Raw genomic sequence first — 22,283 nt, forward strand, 5'->3', positions numbered from 1 at the left:
TAAGGATGTGGGTGGGTGGAGGGGGCTCTGGTTTCCCACTGCCTTCCTTGTATCTCCTGGACGCACACTGAAAGATCACTAGTCTTGGCTGCCTTCGGGGGTGAGATGTCAATGAAAACAGAGAAGCCTGAAATAGTGGGCTTGATGTTTTTCAATACTTCTAGAGGTCAGGAAAAGAAATGACTCATGTATGACAAGTTTTTTCTGCATGAATCAGGCTGCTCTGGATGTTCTGGTACATGGCCCTTGGTACATGTATGCAAGAGTTTTCTGAATTATATAGCTAGCAATAATGTTATTAGGTCATAGGTCCAGGTAAACTATGGATTGTTTTCAAATGCATTGTATCAATTTATACATCAACAGAGGACAAGATGGTTGGATGGCATCACTGACCCAATGGACATGAGTTTGAGCAAGCTCCGTGAGATGGTGAAGGACAGGGAAGCCTGGTGTGCTGCAGTCGATGGGGTTGCAAAGAGTCGGACACGACTGAGCAACTGAAAAAGAACAACACCCCACCAGCAGTGCATGAAGCTTCCATTGCTGCACATTCTTGAAAAAACCTTTGCCATACAGGTAGGGGTGGCATCTCATTGTGGATTTAATTTGCAATTCCCACTACTAATGAGGTTGAATATCTTTTCACAAAGGTATTGGCCATCATTGTTTTCTCTTCAGTGAATTGTCCTTTATCTCTTTTCCATTCTTCCCCTTTGGGTTGTTAGGTTTTTCTTACCCATTATAGAAATGCTTTATGCATCTGGAGCATTTGTTGGTTAATTGTGTGGCAATTCTTTCCTCCCTACTTATGACTTTTCCTTTACTCAGTATATATGAGTTGTTATTTTTGAAGAAATGCTTTTTAAAAGTCTTGTAGTCAAATGAACATGCTATTGTGTGACTTGGATGATAAGAGAAAATAGATGGGGGAATGAAGGAAAATAGACACTTTCCTAAGAGCAAAGGTACGGGTCGGGGGCTGGAGGGCATTCCACAATTGACTAAATGGAAGAAAGCCGATTCCCAAGGTCCCCTTTTGTCCAAGTATTCCAAAGAAGCTAGATTCCACATCTCTACAGTAGAGGCTTAACAATTTTCTTAGCATTCTGATCTGTATTTCGATTGAGCTTATACATCAGTATATACCACCAGGTATAGTGCAGCATCTAAAGCATTCCTCCTTACTCCATTCAAGACTGAAAGTTTGATTCTTGGTTCCAGGCTGATTCCTCTCACCTATTTCTCTCTTGCAAATTGGCAACTGGATTTTGCTTTTTGTTTATAATCTATAAGAATGAAGGCTCAATTATATGATGGCCCTACAAACTACTGAGACCTGCTAGCTTGTGACTGGGGTATCTAGAAAAGTCATCATGGAGAGCATTAGGAAGGGGAGGATGGCTGAATGTCAAGAGAATGGGAGAATCAACAACAGATGGAAACTCAGGCAGGCAGGAGTTGGCAAAGTCTAGTAACAGGTAAAGAGATCCAGCTTTAGGAGCTGAGAAAAGGGGCACGATCTGGAAGATTTAGGAGTTCTAGGCAAGATAGCCATGCATTCCTTCAAATATTAATTGAGCACCTTCTAGGCTCCATTTTAGAAGCTTGGGATACAGCGGTAACTAAGTTAAAGTCTTTGCCTTCATGGAGTTATAGGCTTTCAAGGAGAGGCAGATAATAAGCAAGTAAATAAATGAAACAATTTCAGATGGTAGTGAATGCTATAGAGAAATTAAAACAGAGTAATGATATGATAGACGGTGACTGGGAGCTGGGAAAAAGACACTTGACGCAGGATCATCTAGGGTAGCCATTTGAAGGGATGATATGGGAAGCCTGAAAGATAAGAAACCAATCATGGAACGATCTATGAAAAAAAGAGTTCCAGGCAAAGGGACTATCACATGCAAAGGCCCTAAGGCAAAAACGGAAAGAAAAGCCAAGCCTGAAATGACCCAGGAGCAGAAGGAAGCCAATGGAACTGGTACAGAACTGTTAGAGTAAGTGCAGTATGTGGGGCTGATATTTGAAGTAGGCAAGGTAGGGTCCTGATCAGTGAAAGGTTTTGGAGACCATGAGAAGTGAGACAGCAAAAGAGACACAGATGTATAGAACAGTCTTTTGGACTCTGTGGGAGAGAGGGCAGGGGATGATTTGGGAGAATGGCATTGAAAGATGTATAATATCATATAAGAAACGAATCACCAGTCCAGGTTCGATGCAGGGTACAGGAAGCTTGGGGCTGGTGCACTGGGATGACCCAGAGGGATGGTATGAGGAGGGAGGTGGGAGGGGGGTTCAGGATTGGGAACACGTGTATACGCGTGGCGGATTCATGTTGATGTATGGTAAAACCAATACAATATTGTAAAGTAAAAAAAAAAAAATTGTTCTCTAAGTAAAATAGAAAGCCTTTAGAGGATTCTAAGTAGAGGAGTGAGGTGATTTGATTTACATTTGAAGAGCATCATCCTGGCTTTCGTGGAGAACAAGCTGTAGGGGATCCCAGTAGAGGCAGGGAGAACACTGTAGAAATCCACACCAGAGCCAGAAAATTGGATGCAGTACTGAGGTGTTCTACAACATGGAGGAACACTGAAAAGATTATGCTAAGTGGAGAAAGACACAAAAGGCTACATACGGTATGATTCCATTTATACATAATATCCAGAAGAGGCAACTCCATACAGACAGAAAATAGACAAGTTTCCAGGGGCTGGGGAGAGAAAAGAGGGGCTGCTAATAAGTATGGAGGATTCCTTTTGCAAGAGGTTTCCTTTTAAAGGTGATGAAAATGTTCTGGAGTAAGACAGTGGAGATGTGAATATACTAAAAATCATTGAATTTATACTTTAAAAGGGTGCATTTTATGGTATGTTAATTACATCTAAAATTTTTTTCTTTTAAAAAAGGAAGAAGTCCAGGTCAGAAACAATGTTGGTGGCAGTCTTTGCAATTTAGCAAAAGAAATATTTGTCTATTTTTGGCATGAAATATCCAAAATTTGCTATTTAATACCCGGATGTTCTTGATAACTATGACACCCCCTCTCAAACTTTGTGAAGCCATTCACCTAAGACATGTCCGTATCAATGACCATGCTATAGTCACTAACTATAACGTCTTTCAGGGAGGAAAATACTTCATAAAACCCAGATGGAGAATGTTGGTCTTTATAGTCACTTTGATATAACTGTTACCTATGAATAGCATCAATATATAAATAATTGCAAGTGGATACTATTTGTGAAATAATGATGATCTGTTCTCAGTGATTAGCAGGATACTCACTCATTCATTCAGCAAGTATTTATTAAGCCAGTATCCGCTGTAAGATTTATAGACTAACAAAATATTAAAAATTCTGTTTCCTGTTTTAGCTCTTCTAAGACCACCTGCACCCTGTCATGCATCTTCCCAATTTTGTTATTTATTTCTTATGTGCATGCAGGATGATCTATTTAGAAATACCACCATGATTCCAAATTTGAAATTTAAAGAAAAGTTTTTGCTTAAGGGTACCTAATCTAAAAAGTAAAGTTCTGCTGAGGTTATAGTAGTTAAAAGCAAACTACTCCAGGGACTTCCCTGGAGGTCCAGTGGTTAGGACGTCACCTTCCAACACAGGTGGTGCTGATTCCATCCCTGGTTGGGGACCTAAGGTCTTGCATGCCTTGAGGCCAAAACACCAAAACATAAATCATAAGCAATATTATAACAAGTTCAATAAAGACTTTTAAAATGATCCATATGAAAAGCAAGCTATTAATACTTCAAGGACTCAGTTCAGCCTGTGGTCTCTTAAGTAGAGTTCTGGGCAGAAGCCAATTGTGGAGCTACAGAGCTTGGGTTCAAAGGGAGAAGTCATTTGTGGCAACTGCAGGAAAATAGACCAAATGATTGCGGGTCTGTTTGCTTCTGAAGATGAGTATCTATTACTTAGTGACAAGGATACTTTTCAGCTTTTTCTACAAACATCTTTGGTATCTGGATGAAACTTTCAGTTTACAACTGCATTTGCCTTCGCTTTGAACAATAATATTTCATAGATTTTATGGTAACTCCAATAATCCCAACTATTCTTTTTCCCATCTATGTCTTCAAGCGAGGTAGCTATCAACCTCTCTGCTTTCAGGAAAATCTCCTGATTCAGAGCAACTTTTCAATGCACAACACTGTACTGAGAAATCAACCCAGAAGAAACACGCTTCTAAAAGATAACAAAAGAATAATGAATACAAGAAATGGAGGACCACAGATCAAATACGTCCATGTTTCTTAGGACTTTCTGTTGTAGGATTATTAACTTTGCCCTGATGAAGATGTAGCAGCTCATAAAATTTAAGAAATACAACATGATCCTTTACAGGGGAGGGAAACGTTTCTTCTTTTCTCAAATTACTTGATAAAATTTATTTTAAACAGTTTACAGAAATAATGGGCAACATTAATAAAAGCCCTTTCACCCAAGGTTGCTTTTCAGGTTCATCCAATGCACAAAGTGACTGTGATGTAGACTGCTGCTGCTGCTGCTGCTAAGTTGCTTCAGTCGTGTCCGACTCTGTGCGACCCCAGAGATGGCAGCCCACCAGGCTCCCCGGTCCCTGGGACTCCCCAGGCAAGAACACTGGAGTGGGTTGCCATTTCCTTCTCCAATGCATGAAAGTGAAAAGTGAAAGTGGAGTCGCTCAGTCGTGTCCGACTCTGTGCGACCCCAGAGATGGCAGCCCACCAGGCTCCCCCGTCCCTGGGATTCTCCAGGCAAGAACACTGGAGTGGGGTGCCATTGCCTTCTCCAATGCGTGAAAATGAAAAGTGAAAGTGAAGTCGCTCAGTCGTGTCCAACCCTCAGCGACTCCATGGACTGCAGCCTTCCAGGCTCCTCCATCCATGGGACTAGTGGTGAATAATAGCTTTGTATGTCCAAGAGACATTCTTGCTAATGTCTTTGCAAAAGAAACTAGATTTCATATCTTCTGTCTCCTACATTTAGGAGGATGTGGGTGGAGACAAAATCAGTGAATTCTCTTAGTACGGGCCAGAGAAGGTTGACATGCAGCCTGAAAGCAGCATAGATTTTTCTTAGAGAGGCTTTAGAGATAAATTCCTTTTGAGAAAAGTTATAAGAGAATTTTTTAAAAAGCAAAAAGTCAATAACTTTTTGCAGTTACATTGACACCTACAAGGCTAGATTTTCACATGATAGATGTTCCGAGGGGAAAGCCATTATAGAAGGCAGCACCATTATTGCTAATTTGAAACATGATGTTAAAAAAAAAATTTCAGTCCGTGGAAGGCAGAATCGTTCTTTGTTCCTTAAATTGCAATTAAAATATTAATACATACTAATGAAAGATCTATTAGATTTTCTTCACGTGTTTATGCATCACATCATGGCAAAGCTGGCAGCAAAACAAATATTTCCTGACATATGAAGCTGTATAAAAATGGAAACTTAAATTAAATGACAGCCATAAAAACACAAGGATAGCTAAAGTAAAATTTATTATTTCTATACAATAAGTTGTACAACCATTTCTTATCATAGACTGGTTTTTCAGTCTATTTTAAAAAGAATCAAAATATTACATTTTCTAAAGACATCTGTATTTATGAAAAATGCATAATTTCTCTACATAGATAAGTTAAAATTTTTTTACTGCACTTCATCAAAGGTAATTGAAAAAAATGAAAAGAAAAATTGATATTATTTGATCTTCTGAAAAATGCTAAAGTAAAATAATCAAGAGAGACCTGGAATGAGTTTCTGAATATAAAAACAAGTGACATTTCAGTTAGTATCATAAAAGGAGTAGTCACTACTCATTTTATCTCTAGTTTCTCAAATAATTTTAGCTCTGATTTTTTAAGCAGACCATAGAGATACGAAATTCTCAAAGGTGTATATGGATGTATGTCATGTTGCTCTAAATTAAATACTAGATGATATTATTTTTAGAAATTTAAGATATTTCTGAGAAGAATAAAATGAGTCAATGTTGAGTAGTCTATTCTCCTTGTTCATCTGTGAGGTGATCGAATACCCTTCTCCTCAAAAATATATCGCAGGTCCTTTTTCCTATCTTTTCACTCATTAGATATGTAAGCTAGTTTCAATCTTGAATCTCAGCCCAAATTTGAGCTTTTAAACAGCTTAAAAGGAAAAAGCAGAAGTAGACAAGATAAGTTTAGAGAAAACTGAAAATTAGGCCAAACAAAATTAGGGCCATCATTGCCTTAACTCAGTGTGTTTTCAAGCAAATCAACCCTGATGTTCTCATCACAACATCTATATGTTTAATGGTTTAACTACCAACACTTGATGTGGTATAAATGGCGATATCCCTTATAACAATATCAGAGTGAGAAAGCGATCTTTCTCTGTACAAGGCATTGCTTAGAACCTTCCTGGGTTGTATTTCCTATTTTGTCCTAATTAGTGTGGGAGACTCAAGAATCTGGAATTTATAAAGAAAAGAGTCAATAGATAATGGTAGAAAATAAACATAGAAATGCTGTTGAAAACTGGTATTATCTAATGAGGAGAGCAAGAGTTCTTAGGGTCAGTAGGACCTCATGATTGAGAGCTTGAGCAGTGGAGCTGGACAGTCTGACTCTGAATCAGGGAGTACTACCTACTAGCTGAAAGACAGGGTGATTATCAACCTTTGAAAGATTCAGTTTTGATTATTTGTACAATGTGAGGTGAAAGTCACTCAGTTGTGTCTGACTCTTTGCAACCCCATAGACTATACAGTCCATGGAATTGTCCAGGCCACAATCCTGGAGTGGGTAGCCTTTCCCTTCTCCAGGGGATCTTCCCAACCCAGGGATTGAACCCAGATCTCCTGCATTGCAGGCAGATTCTTTACCAGCTGAACCACAAGGGAAGCCTATTTGTAAAATAGGAGTGTGTAATTTTTTTCCTGTATAACGTCCCTTCCTTTGGAAAACCACTCCTTTTGCTGTAAGAATCTCACATGATTCAAGGATTTATCCCTGCCTTTGCCTCAGAGCTATGGCAAAGGCTATGTCTCTCTCTGTGAGTCTGACATATGAGGATTATGTGGGTTACCATATGCAGAGAAGCTATTCAGTTTTCATTCCAAGCCCAAAGAAGGACAATGCCAAAGAATGTTCAAACCACCCCACAACTGTGCTCATTTCACATGCTAGCAAGGTAATGCTCAAAATCCTTCAAGTTAGGCTTCAGCAGTACATGAACTGAGAACTTCCAGATGTACAAGTTGGATTTAGAAAAGGCAGAGGAACCAGAGATCAAATTGAGGAATTTTGCTGTCTCATAGAGAAAGGAAGGAAATTCTAGGAAAACATCTACTCTTGCTTCATTGACTATGCTAAAGCCTTTGACTGGATCACAACAAACTGGAAAATTCTGCAAGAGATGGGAATACCAGAACACCTTACCTGCCTCCTGAGAAACCTGTATTCAGATCAAGAAGCAACAGTTAGAACCAGACATGAAACAATGGACTGGCTCCAAATTGGGAAAGAAGAGCATTGAGGCTGTTGTCACCTTGCCTATTTAACTTATGAGGACATCATGAGAAACGCTGGGCTGGATGAAGCACAAGTTGGAATCAAGATTGTCGGAAGAAATATGAATAACCTCAGATATGTAGATGACACCACCCTAATGGCAGAATGCCTAGAGGAACTAAAGAGACTCTAGATGAAGATGAAAGAGGAGAGTGCTTAAAACTCAACATTCAGAAAACTAAGATCATGGCATCTGGTCCCATCACTTCATGGCAAATAGATGGGGAAACAATGGAAACAGTGAAACAGACTTCATTTTCTTGGGCTCCAAAATCACTGTGGATGGTGATTGCAGCCATGAAATTGCTTGCTCCTTGGAAAAAAAGCTATGACAAATTTAGTGTATTAAAAAGCAGACACATTACTTTGCTGACAAAGGTCCATCTAGTTAAAGCTATGGTTTTTTCAGTAGTCATGTACGGATGTGAGAGTTGGACTATAAAGAAGGCTGAGCACCGAAGAATTGATGCTTTTGAACTGTGATGTTGGAGAAGACTCTTGAGAGTCCCTTGGACAACAAGGAGATCAAACCAGTCAATCCTAAAGGAAATCAACCCTGAATATTCACTGGAAGGACTGGTGCTGAAGCTGTAGCTCCAATATTTTGGCGACCTGATGTGAAGAGTTGACTGACTGGAAACAACTCTGATGCTGGGAAAGATTGAGGGCAACAGGAGGAGAAGGGGATGACAGAGAATGAGATGATTGGATGGCATCACCGACTCAATGGACATGAGTTTGAGCAAACTCTGGGAGATAGTAAAGGACAGGGAAGCCTGGCATGCTGCAGGCTATAGGGTCTCAAAGAGTCAGACATGACTGAGAGACTGAACAACAAAAGCGATGAGAAGTGGAGAGCCAGGGGAAGAGAGAGAGATGAAAATTGTTATACATATTGAGATTTGGCTAGGCCTGAAGCCAGGTCCAGGCTTTGATGGAGTTAAGTAAATCAAAAATTTCCAATTAACCTTAAAAGCTTCTGCACATCAAAGGAAACTATTAGCAAGGTGAAAAGACAGCCTTCAGAATGGGAGAAAATAATAGCAAATGAAGCAACTGACAAACAACTAATCTCAAAAATATACAAGCAACTCCTACAGCTCAACTCCAGAAAAATAAATGACCCAATCAAAAAATGGGCCAAAGAACTAAATAGACATTTCTCCAAAGAAGACATACAGATGGCTAACAAACACATGAAAAGATGCTCAACATCACTCATTATCAGAGAAATGCAAATCAAAACCACTATGAGGTACCATTTCACGCCAATCAGAATGGCTGCGATCCAAAAGTCTACAAGTAATAAATGCTGGAGAGGGTGTGGAGAAAAAGGGAACCCTCTTACACTATTGGTGGGAATGCAAACTAGTACAGCCACTATGGAGAACAGTGTGGAGATTCCTTAAAAAACTGGAACTAGAACTGCCTTATGATCCAGCAATCCCACTGCTGGGCATACACACTGAGGAAACCAGAAGGGAAAGAGACACATGTACCCCAATGTTCATCACAGCACTGTTTATAATAGCCAGGACATGGAAGCAACCTAGATGTCCATCAGCAGATGAATGGATAAGAAAGCAGTGGTACATATACACAATGGAGTATTACTCAGCCATTAAAAAGAATACATTTGAAGCAGTTCTAATGAGGTGGATGAAACTGGAGCCTATTATACAGAGTGAAGTAAGCCAGAAAGAAAAACACCAATACAGTATACTAACGCATATATATGGAATTTAGAAAGATGGTAACAATAACCCTGTATACGAGACAGCAAAAGAGACACTGATGTATAGAACAGTCTTATGGACTCTGTGGGAGAGGGAGAGGGTGGGAAGATTTGGGAGAATGGCATTGAAACATGTAAAATATCATGTATGAAAAGAGTTGCCAGTCCAGGTTCAATGCATGATACTGGATGCTTGGGGCTGGTGCACTGGGACGACCCAGAGGGATGGTATGGGGAGGGAGGAGGGAGGAGGGTTCAGGATGGGGAACACATGTATACCTGTGGCGGATTCATTTTGATATTTGGCAAAACTAATACAATTTTGTAAAGTTTAAAAAAAAAAAAACTTTCCATTTTTCTTTTAAGTTGGGATTCTTACATTTGCAACAGGAGAGGCACAAAATAAGTGCACAAGAAGTTTTACTATGTTGGCAATGATTAACAAGTGGAGGTGAAAGAAAAACTGTTTAATAGAAGAGACAATTTTGAAAACTTTAAAGTTTTACTGCATTTTTGTGTATTCCATAGTGAATAGTGGCAATGCCTGGAATAGGAAGAACAGACACAAGAGAGATGAGAATTAATTTATGCATGAAACTTCCAAGATCTAGACCTACCAATTTTTCAGGAAGGTGGAAGGAGGAGACAGGACGAATTATTATTATTACAATGGCTTTTGGGTTTTTTTTTTTTACCACCCAGACTTTTTATTTAACATACAACTCAAGCTCTCAAACTTTTTTATTTTGAAATAATTACAGATTCACAAGAAGTTGCCAATTTACAGAGAAGTGCTATGGGTTCTTTGCTTATTTTCTCCCAAAAGTAGTACCTTGTAGTGTGAGTGTATGTATATGTGTGTGTGTGTGTGTGCTCAGTTGTATCCAACTCTTTGTGATCCCATGGGCTACAGCCTGCCAGGCTCCTCTGTCCATAGAGTTTTCCAGGCAAGAATACTGGAGTTGCCAGTCCCTTCTCCAGCAGATCTTCCTGACCCAGGGATTGAACCCATGTCTCTTGCATCTCCTGCATTGGCGGGCGGATTCTTTACTGTTGAGCCACCTGGGAAGCCAATAGATCAATATCAAAATCAGGCGAGTGACATTGGTACGATCCATAGAGCTGATTCAGATTCCATCAGTTTTAAGTGCATTTGTGTGTGTGTGTGTGTGTGTGTGTGTGTGTAGTTCTATGCAATTTTATCAAATGCACAGATTCTTGTAACCACCATCACAGTCAAGACACAGAACAATTCCATCATCACAAAGCTCCCTGTTCTGCCCTTTTTTATCCATAATCGCCCCCTCATCTCTAACCCCAGGAGTCATCTGTTTTTCCTATTCTTTGTTATTTTAAGAATGTTACATAAATGGAATCATATACTACACCTTTTGAGAATGACTTTTTTTCCCCACTCAGCATAATTTCCTGAAGATCCATTCAAATTGTTATATGCTTCAGTGGGTTGTTCCCTTTTATTATATTACATCCGCCAGCAGAAGGGCATCCAAGTTTTGTCTATTGTGAAAAAAGCTGTTATGAATATTTGTGTACAGTTTTTGTGTTGACATAAGTTTTCACTTCTGTGGGATACGTGCCTTAGAGTGCAATTGCTGAGTCATATGGTAAGTGTTTATTTAATTTTATAAGAGACTGACAAACTATTTCCCAGCGTGGTGGTACCACATTACTTTCCCTTCAGCAAACAGTGATCCAGTTTCTCTGTATTCTTTTCAGCATCTGATGTGATCATTACTTTTTTTATCTTAGCCCTTCTGATGGGTGTATGATGATATCTTGAGGGTTTAATTTGCACTTCCTTAGTAGCTATTAATATTGTGTATCTTTTCATTTGCTTATTTGCCATCTGTATGTCCTTGGCAATGAAATGTATGTTAATGTCTTATGCCCATTTTCTTTCTTTTTTTTTTAGGGTTTTGAAAATATTTATTTATTTGGCTGTTTCAGGTCTTAGCTGTGGCACAGGAATCTTTGTTGCATCATGAGGGATCTTCTTTTTTTCTCTCTCTTTTTTTAATATAACCATTTTCTAATTAAATTGAGTTTTAAAAGCTCTTTCTGTATTCTAAATACAAGGCCATACATTGAATAAATAATTCACAAACATTTTCTTTGTTTGGAGCTTGGCTTTTCATCCTTCTCATAAAGAGCAAATTAAAAAATTTTTTTTTTGCCTGGAGAATCCCACGGACAGAGGAACCTGGCAGGCTACAGTCCATGGGGTCTCACAGAGTCAGACATGACTAAGTGATTGAGCACGCATGCAGAATATTTTAATTTTTATTAAAAATTTTATCGAGGTATAGTTGATGGACAATATTATATAAGTTTCAGGTATATAACCTATTGGTTCACAATTTTCAAAGGTTATACTTCACTTAGAGTTACAATAAAATATTGGCTACCTACCCTGTGCTGTACAATATATCTGTGTACTATGTACTTTATACATAGTAGTTCGTACCCCGTAATCCCCTACCCCACTTTGCCCCTCACTTCTTCTCTTCACCCTGGTAACCACTAGTTAGTCCTATCTGTGAGTCTAGTTTTGTTGTTGTTATTGCTCTATTCACTAGTTTATTATTTAGATACAAGTGATATTTTATAGTGCAAAATTTTTAATTTTCATGAAATCCTATGTATCACAATTTCCCTTTTATGAATCGTGCTTTTGGTGTCAGGTCTGGAAGTTTTTCATCCAGTCATGGGTTCTGAAGTTTTACTCTTAAATATAAAAGTTTGCATTTTTATATTTTATATTTAACCAAGTCCGTGATTATTTTTAAGTTAATTTTTACATAAAGTATAAAGTAACTCAAGGCTCTTTGTTTTGATTTGGTTTTGTTGCCTATGAAAGTCTGATGGCTCCAGGAGCAAGAATACTGTAGTGGGTTTTCATGCCCTCCTCCAAAGGATCTTCCTAATCAAGGGATCAAACCCGGGTCTCTTATGTCTCCTGCATTGGCAGGTGGTTCTTTACCACTCAGCACCTGGGAAGCTCCAGTATTTTTTGAAAAGGCTCTCAAAAATTTTTAAGAGTAGGAAGGCAATGGCACCCCACTCCAGTACTCTTGCCTGGAAAATCCCATGGACGGAGGAGCTTGGTAGGCTGCAGTCCATGGGGTCGCTGAGGGTCGGACATGACTGAGCGACTTCACTTTGACTTTTCACTTTCATGCATTGGAGAAGGAAATGGCAACCCACTCCAGTGTTCTTGCCTGGAGAATCCCAGGGACAGGGGAGCCTGGTGGGCTGCCGTCTATGGGGTCACACAGAGTCAGACACGACTGAAGTGACTTAGCAGCAGCAGCAACATCTTTGATTGTATTTTCATCCTATTGGCATTATTTTAAAAGCCAGTCAGAAAGTGGGATAACCACTTTTTATTTTTAAAAAAAGTTACTTTAGGATAATCTTGTTTGCTTTGACTTGATTTTACTGTATCTGCAGCCTCTGAAAGCCATTTTTGCTAATAGATCCATTGCATTTCATTACAACTCAGGAAAGGGAACAGCACCCTCCCCACCCCCCAAAACAGAAGTGCTGTGACCTTTTCCAGACTGGAGAAAAATGCTGCTTATAAAAATAATATCCAGGCCCCAACATTCCCATCATTAAATATAGTTTCTTCTTCCTCAACAATATTTGGCATTTACATGGGAATTAATGAGATTGCAAGAAAAACCAACACCTCAAGCATTATATAAAAACTGTTTTCAGAAAGCCCATGAAAGGATTGAAAAGTGAAAGTCCCTCATTCGTGTCTGACTCTTTGCAACCCCACGGACTATAGCCCGCCAGGCTCCTCTGTCCATGGAATTCCCCAGGCCAGAATACTGGAGTGGTAGCCTTTCCCTTCTCCAGGGTATCTTCCCAATCCAGGGATCAAACCCAGGTCTCCCACACTGCAGGCAGATTCTTTACCATTTGAGCCACCAGGGAAGTAAGGAGTAAGTCAGCTTATGGTAAGTATAGATCCAAACATATGCTGGGACACGACTTCATTTTCAAGAAAATATACACAGTTTAGAACTTGAAAATGTCAAAGGAAAGTTCTGTGTAACCCTTCTATCAACTGAAAACTATACTGGAAATTGAGTATGGGTCTGTGAATGGATGGAATAATACTGGCTTTTCCCCTGTATCCAACACAAGAACATTTACAATTCTCTGGAAAATTTGTGCAGGTTTGTGCAGAATTCCCTAGGGAAAGAAACCACTCCATCAGATGACAGGCAAATTACATACTACTACTACACACACATATGTCCTTTACCTAACCAGGCTTAGATATGAACATGGTAGAATAACATGTGATAGTATGCTTAGGGCTTCAAATTCAATATGAGCAATTTACTAAAATTTACAGCTGCAAACTTGACCACTTCCTTAGCAATATTTAACTGTGAATAATAATAATAATACCACTGTACATGTATTATATTTAAATCAGGTTGTTACTACCACTATCTGAATTTTACTCACTTAAGCCTCATGATATCCTTCAGCATTTTTCCTCTATTTCTCTCCTGTTAAACAAGAGACTTGGTAAGATGCATATTTAATGATTTTAGTGAGACTATTTCTAATGTCTGTCTTCCTTTGTTTTTATAATGTTAGTGCCCATAGATTATCAATGCTCAAATCCATGAATTATTCACAGGTTAGAACCAGACATGGAACAACCGGCTGGTTCAAAATTGGGAAAGAAGTACATCAAGGCTGTGTATTGTCACCCTGCTTATTTAACTTATATGCAGAGTACATCATGCAAAATTATGGGCTGGATGAAGCACAAGCCAGAATCAAGATTTCTGGGAGAAATATCAATAACCTTATATATGCAGATGATACCACCCTTATGGCAGAAAGTGAAGAGAAACTAAAGAACCTCTAGATGAAGGTGAAAGAAAAGAGTGAAGAAGCTGGCTTAAAACTCAACCTTCAAAAAAAGAAGACCATGGCATCAGGTCCCATCACTTCATGGCAAATAGATGGGGAAATAGTGGAACCAGTGACAGATTTTATTTTCTTGGGTTCCAAAATCACTGTGGATGGTGACTGCAGCCATGAAATTTAAAGATGCTTGCTCCTTGGAAGGGAGAAGGCAATGGCAACCCACTCCAGTACTCTTGCCTGGAAAATCCCATGGACGGAGGGGCCTGATGGGCTGCAGTCCATGGGGTCGCTAGGAGTCAGACACGACTGAGCGACTTCACTTTATTTTTTCACTTTCATGCATTGGAGAAGGAAATGGCAACCCACTCCAGTGTTCTTGCCTGGAGAATCCCAGGGATGGGGGAGCCTGGTGGGCTGCCGTCTATGGGGTCGCACAGAGTCAGACACGACTAAAGCAACTTAGCAGCAGCAGCAGCAGCTCCTTGGAAGAAAAGCTATGACAAACCTAGACAGCATATTAAAAAACAGAGATATCACTTTACCAACTAAAGTCTGTCTAGTCAAGGCTATGGTTTTTCCAGTAGTCATGTATGGATGTGAAAATTGGACCATAAAGAAGGCAGAGCACCAAAGAATTGATACTTTCTAATTGTGGTGTTGGAGAAGACTCTTGAGAGTCCCTTGGACTGCAAGGAGATCATACTAGTCAATCCTAAAGGAGATCAACCCTGAATATTCATTGAAAGGACTGTTGCTGAAGCTGAAGCTCCAATACTCTGGCCATCTGATGCAAAGAGCTGACTCATTAGAAAAGACCCTGATGCTGGGAAAGATTGAAGGCAGGAGGAGAAGGTGATGACAGAGGATGAGATAATTGGATGGCATCACTGACTCAATGGACATGAGTTTGAGCAAGCTTCGGGAGATGGTGAAGGACAGGAAGCTAGGCCTTCTGCAGTCCATGGGGTCACGAAGAATCGGACATGACTGAGTGACTGAACAACAACAACAATATATAAATTCACAGGTATGTTTCACTGAGGTAGCTGCAAAAAGAGATAAAAAGAAATATACCAAAATTGTGATTGCGATTATTTTCATATTCTCTCATTTTCACATGTTTTACAATGTGGTTAAATTCCCTTTTAAATTAGAAATACATGTTCATGTTCAAAAGGTCATCAAGCTATATACTGAATATATATATTCAATACATCAATATATATACTGAAAGCTATATATACTTTGCATTTTATTATATATATATTCTCAAAAAAGTACTGGAAAATGGTGTGAAGGAAATGCATATGCAAAACACACTATAAATTTTATATTATTTTTGAGGAGAAAAAGAATTTAGAAATATACTAATTAAGGGCAATGTATGGAATTTGTTTAGATACTAATGCAAACAAATCAATTATACACAAATAAACAGAGGATTCAGAACTGGATATTTTATACTATTAAGGGAATTATGTTATGATTCAAATGAATATATAATTTACATACAATAAAATGAATGCTATGAACTATAATTCTTAGCCTCATCTATGATTTTTTACTTTCTTGCAAGATTTTGTTGAACAAATCAGGTAGTTATTACCATTATCTGAATTTTACTCACTTAAGCCTCGTGATAGCCTTTAGCACTTCTCTTCTGTATTTCTCTCTTGTTAAACAAGAAACTTGGTAAGATCATTGTAGTGAGACTATTTCTAATGTCTGTCTGCAGTTCTTCTTGTAATGTTAGTGCCCAAAGATTATCAATGTTCAAATCCATGAATTTTTTATACATTTTTTAAACGTTTTTCCTTTATGATTTATCCCCAGAGATAGGATATCGTTCCCTGAAGAATATTATCTTTGGATATAGATTTCTAATATATTATTTTTGTTCTTATTTGTTAAAAGTTAGTTGTTATATTTATTGGTGATATAAAAACTACCAAACATTAGCATTCTCATTTATAGAGGTTGCCATTTTTTTAAATGCAGTAAGGACATTCCAAAAAAACATACCATCTAGATCTAGTCACACAAAATAACTGATCACTCTATGTCAAAGGACAGCTCAGAGAAAACAGCTCATTCTAAACATTATCCCTAAGCATTAATATTCTCTCAGGACAGAGCAAGAAGGCTCCCATTGCCTGTCAGTAGCTTTGACAGCCAGACTTTCATTTCCAAGCACACATACTACTCATTTAAAACTTATAAAGAGAGCAAGTGGATAATGTCTGCTTTCTTCTCCAAGTTTTGATTGATTTCATTCTGTGACTTTCTACTCTGTGAGGATATGATTTCATGAGAGTCCTTTAATTCACCAAGATAGAACTGAAGTGTTATTTTCTTGTTATTAATTGTGAAATCTTAAAATTCATTTGACTCACTTTTGAATCTTATATACCAAAAAAGGACACACTCCAGGTATCCTGAATTATTTAACTTTATCCCATACAAGTCTAGATTCATGAATCATACTTAAGCTCGACAGGATTGTAAGTGATTATGGTAAATGTAAATGGCTCTAAATCCCGTGTCTCCTCAAGTGAAGGAATCTGTTTTTTAAATATTTTTTTTCATGGGGACTATGTTTTTAAAGTCTTTATTGAATCTGTTACAATATTTCTTCTGCTTCTGTGTTTTGGTCCCTTGGCTGCAAGGCATGTGGGATCCTAGCTCTCTGACCAGGGTTCAGACCCAGACTCTCTGCACTGGAAGGCAAAGTCTCAACCCCTGGACCTCCACGGAAGTCCCAAGTGAAGGATTCTTAAACATCACAAAAGTACCTGAAAATTATATGCCTTTTATGCATTAAAAATAACATCAGCAAATGTCTGTTTCCAAAAGTCTTCTTTTGTATAGACATGCAAGTAACAGAAAAGTGAAAATTTGAAGTTCACAAAAGTTTGTTTTATGAACAAGCTTTCTGCCAATTTAAGTATTTAAAGTGCCCTAGCTTTAGCAGCCATTATCAAAAATATATTTACTATTTTTCCTCAATCTGTTGGAGAAGCTTCCAGTTCAAATGATTGAGTTATCCAATGTAAATGACTACTCTTTTCAACACTTCCCATGCACATGTGTTTCAAGTAGAGACCTTGAAAGAGCATTTTCTTTCATGATTATAAAAGAAAGTCCAGGCTAAGCCTCTTATTTTCTTTTCATATTTGGATGTTTCTCATGGATGCGTCATGCCCAAGGCAAGATTTAGCTGCACATAAAGAACAAAGTGTGTATCCACATAAGTGACGAACAGATGTTGTATTTGAGGCAACTAAACAAACCAACAAGTCACTTTTGTTACAGCTGCTATTTGAAAAATCATTTCTTATGAATTCCACCATGGGCTTTCCCCATGGCTCAGTGGGTAAAGAATCTGCCTGCAATGTAGGAGACACAGGAGACACAGGTTCGATTCCTGGGTCAGGAAGATCCCCTGGAGGAGGCATGGCAACCCATTGTAGTATTCTTGCCTGAAAAATCCCATGGACAGTGGAATCTGGTGGGCTACAGTCCAAATGGTCACAAAGAATCAGACACGACTGAGCAACACAGCATACATAGGAGCTCCACTGTCCAGACCTTCTCACTACTGTGAGTTCCAACAGATTAACTAGAGGATAAGCAACTTGGTTTAGTAAAAATATACTAAACTTTGAGAGAAAATTTATATTATCTAGAGATACTTAAGTTTGTAGTTTCATAAGCTCTCAAGACATATCCTGGGAGAAAGCCAAGAGTTCACAGTTATTGTACATACTTTATAGATGAGAAAAAGAAAGTTCAAGGACAGTAAATAATTTTCTCAAGTTTGATTCAAATCCAGGTCTGTCTAACAAGAAAGCCTATTTCCTTCCACCAAGAATAGCACCTTCTAAGCAGTGACACTGAGCAAACATTCTGGGTACAGATAATATTTGCCCTTTTTCATCCAACTTTGATTTTGTAATGATAATAATAATAGAGTCTACAAACACATAGCTGCAATTTTAAATCACAAAAGCCAAAGCTAGGTTTTATAAGTCATTTGGCAGTGAAGTCTGACATGACCTGAACTAATCTGATGGCAAAACTTGGCCTAAAATGTAGAGACTATTCATAGCCCTTATTTATACCATTTACTTTGAATACTCAACATTTTGAGGCATAAATATTTATCTGTTCATTACAGGATTCTTCCCCAGGCAAAATGGAAGCTGTTCTGTAATACACAGTAAACATATGGTATTATTTTTAAAAAAAAAAAATCCTGAGTTCTGACACACAGCTCCAAGAGATTTAGGCAAGGAATAAGAAATCTGAATAGCAGCAGCAGCAACAATAACAATGATAGTAAAAGTTGAGTTTTATAGTTTTATCTCATCTTTAATTTTTATAAAATAATTTCATACATATTTATTGCATTTGTCATTATAATGTGAAAATTTCCTAATTACTTTGAATAAATTTTGCCCTGATTATCTCTTTAGAGGGAAGAAAACATGGGACTAAACTTGATGCCATGAAGTCTCTTGGTCAAATGGAGACCTGACATCAAACTGACTTTTGACTTCTTGAAACAGAAATTAATTTGAATCAGAAATAGAGAATGCTGCTGTATATTTCTTTTTTCTAAGGTTTTCTTAAATATAAGCCTCTCTGGTGACTTTACTTGAAGAGGAATGACACTAAATTTTTATTTAATTGTCTGTTTTTTGACCACAGTAATAAATTAAGAGGTTTAGTGACCAGTGTTGTGAATAGGATTTCAGCAGACGCTAAGGAAATGACAGGATATAATTCTCATGTTAGTATAAAAAATGTTTCTTTGTCTCATAAATTATGGGTGATCAGTTGTACATATTCAATCAAGATACTTCTTCACTCTGTAGAAAATTTTAAATTTAAATCAAGTTTTCAAATATTAGCTGTTTTCTAGATCAGTAGTTTTCAATCTCCTTTTCTGCCTCAAAACACAGGAATACAGCATATTCCCTTCCATAACAGCAATCCACAAAGTATCATTTACACAGCCAGCAGTAATTCCCATACCTGGAGTCAGCAGACCCGTATAGTATCAGTTTGAGTTTTATTAAACATTCAACACATTTCATATATTTCCTTTTACATGTTCTAGATGCTAATTTCTTACAGACTGCACTTTGCTGTCCTACGTTGCAGGTCTAGGGTGAGGGGAATCTAGAATGGATGACAAAGGAAGTAGATAATAAATATCAACTGGTAAAGAATCTGCCTGCAGTGAGGAAGATACAGGTTTAATCCATGGGTCAGGATGATCCCCTGGAGAAGGGACAGCAACCCTCTCCAGTATTCTTGCCTGGGAATTCCCATGGACTAAGGAGCCTGGGGGGCTACAGTCCATAGAGGTCACAGAGTCTGACATGACTTAGTGACTTAATAACTACAACATAACCTTGAGATCATTTGCAACAGTAGGGACTGTGGCTTGTTCCATTAGCTGTTCTGATTTGAGTCTTTTGTACGGATTGTGGCCAGCCACCATCCTGAGAGCTATGTTTGGACTCAGTGTAGGACTGGGGCTCAAGCATATAAAAATACTCTTATCAAGCAGGATATTCTAAGGGATCAGAGGTAACTCCTAGGAACTAGCCACGGACCAGTCTTACAGCGAAAGGCCTTCTTTGGAATGCACAAGTTTTAGGAACCCCAGACCTGCTGAGTAAACCTTTTACCACACCCTTGTATTGGTCTTATCTTCCTAACTAGAGTATAAGGTGCTCAAAGAAAAGGATCATATATTTATACAGTTTTACCTGAAGCCAATACCCACTTGACTCTATCTTTGCCAGAGTCAGAGGAAATCAGCATTTCAAAATTCCTGAACTTAGCTTTCCCTTAAGAACATGTTTTAGCATTACCATTTGAAAAATACTCTGGAATTGCTCTATAAAAATGCTTTGACACCCATGTTGGTCACATGTGTGTGTGCTCAGTTGCTTCAGTCGTGTCTGACTCTTTGTGACTCCATGGACTGTAGTACCCCAGGCTCCTCTGTCCATGGGATTCTCCAGGCAAGAATACTGGAGTGGGTTGCCATGTCCTTCTCCAGGGGATCTTCCTGACCCAGGGATCAAACTCATGTTCTCTTATGTCTCCTACATTGGCAGGCAGGTTCTTTACCACTAGCACCACCTGGAAAGCCCCCACATTGATTACTTGCAGTTATAATTTACCATCATGGGTACTACCCTGGCAGTGCAGTGGTTAAGGATCCACCTGCCAATGCAAGGGACACAGGTTCAATCCCTGGCCTGGGAACTAGGATCCCACATGCCAAGGTCAACTAAGCCCATGTGCCACAACTACTGAAGCCTGCACACCCATGCTCCACAACTAGAGAAGCTATTAGGACGAGAAGCCTGTGCGTCGCAACTAGAGAATAGCTCCCACTCACAAAAACTAGAGAAAGCTTGCTCACAGCAACGAAGAGCCTGTGCACCATATCAAAGACCCAGCGCAGTTATAAATAAGTAATTTTTTTTTTAATTTGCCACCATGAAAAGCTCAAGGATCCCCATTCTTTTTGACTTTCTATTCCAAATCTGGATCAGGATCAAGGGCAAGTTTGTTTTGTTGGATCACAGTGCCAAGAAGGAATTTCATTGCTAATGCGGAGGAGTGAAACATTCAAGAGTTCCCAGAATCATTTCTTTCTGATCCTTTCTTTTGGCTCTCTTCCATAAACTCCAAACCAATGATATCAGAATATCTGGAGTTTGGGACCAGGAGCTCCAGGCAATTGTAACGTGAAGCTAGGGCCGAAAACCAGTTGCATAGAGTGCCAAGATCCAGGTGATGGCTCAGGCAGGCAGGTGCAGAAGAATCCTTTCTGACCTACTCAGGCTGGTTCCAGCCTAGGCCTCACTAAAATTGTGGTTCATGGATCAGCAACATTGATACTACCTGGGAGCTTGTTAGAAATGCAGAATTTCAGGTCCTACTCAGCTCGATCAACTCAGAATCTGCATTTTAATAAAATAGGTAACATTCATATATTAGAATTTCAGAAGCACTGACCTAGGCAACAGCACTCCTTCTTGTTTCCCAGGGCCCCACACTGGAACCAGAGATGAAGCCTCGAGCTGGGAAGTGTTCCTCTGTCTGGCACATGTCTTCCTGTGGTTGAAGAAGGATGGTTGGTGAAGGATGGAAACAGGTTCCTTCCATTTCAGTATCACTCAATCTATCATCTTAACTTTACTTACAGTTATCTGCAGGGGGTAAAGAGAAGAAGGAGAAGATGGCAAAATCTAGTCCGTCAATGATATCAGCTTATGTAATGAGATATATTAAGAGTGGGTTTCCACTATACTCAAGAGGCTTATTTCACAAAGTAAAGATAATAAGGTTCAGGGAATTGGCTAAAAATCTGCCATGACTTTTAATGAGTGGAATTTGGGGAAAGAGAAATCAGCGATTAACATCCCATGGTCATTACACTTGGGCAGTAAGCTACTACATGGCAGTCCTATGCCAGGGCTTGCTGTTGTTGCTCAGTCGCCCAGTCATGTCCGACTCTTTGTGACCTCATGGACTGCCGCACGTCAGGCCCAGACCTGCCTTAAAGGAATTTTAGCCAAATCCATCCAGCCCAGGTGCTCTGAGTTGACCAGCCTTGTCTCTGCACCATTCTGCCAGCAGCAGCCTTAGAGGAAGATTTGAGGTTTTAAGATAATGGCTTATAAAACAGACCTTGATAATGATGGTAATGAATCATTTTTGAACACATGCTATGTGTTAAGCACTAAGAGCCTGAAAAGTATTAATTCATTTAAGCCTCACAACTATTTGATACACTATTATTTTTTCCTTTTGTACAGGTGGGAAAACCAAGATAAAGAGAAGTTATGCAAATGGTAAAGCAGGATTCAAACCAAGACAGCCTCCAACATAAGGCAGACCTCACTATATGGAGAATCAATACAGTAAAAGGGAAGGAGACCCTTTGATTCTTTTGCTCATTTGGGGAGTATTTCTGAGTTCTACAAATGATTACATAGATACAGACTTCAAAATCTTCCTTCAGCAATATTTTCTG

At 38.8% G+C, this 22,283-nt stretch overlaps 1 long non-coding RNA gene across 1 annotated transcript; it reads right to left on the reverse strand.

Annotated features, from left to right (window-relative positions):
- Positions 1-10,021: 10,021 nt before the first annotated feature.
- Positions 10,022-22,219, reverse strand: LOC107132570 (uncharacterized). The gene is made up of 2 exons (XR_001500511.3): positions 21,263-22,219; positions 10,022-10,360 (listed from the first exon to the last, which is right to left on the reverse strand). It is a non-coding gene; the product is annotated as an uncharacterized lncRNA (long non-coding RNA).
- Between the last annotated feature and the right edge of the window lie 64 nt (positions 22,220-22,283).

Source organism: Bos taurus, chromosome 6, assembly GCF_002263795.3.
Source record: "Bos taurus isolate L1 Dominette 01449 registration number 42190680 breed Hereford chromosome 6, ARS-UCD2.0, whole genome shotgun sequence".
Classification (NCBI taxonomy): Eukaryota; Metazoa; Chordata; class Mammalia; order Artiodactyla; family Bovidae; genus Bos; species Bos taurus.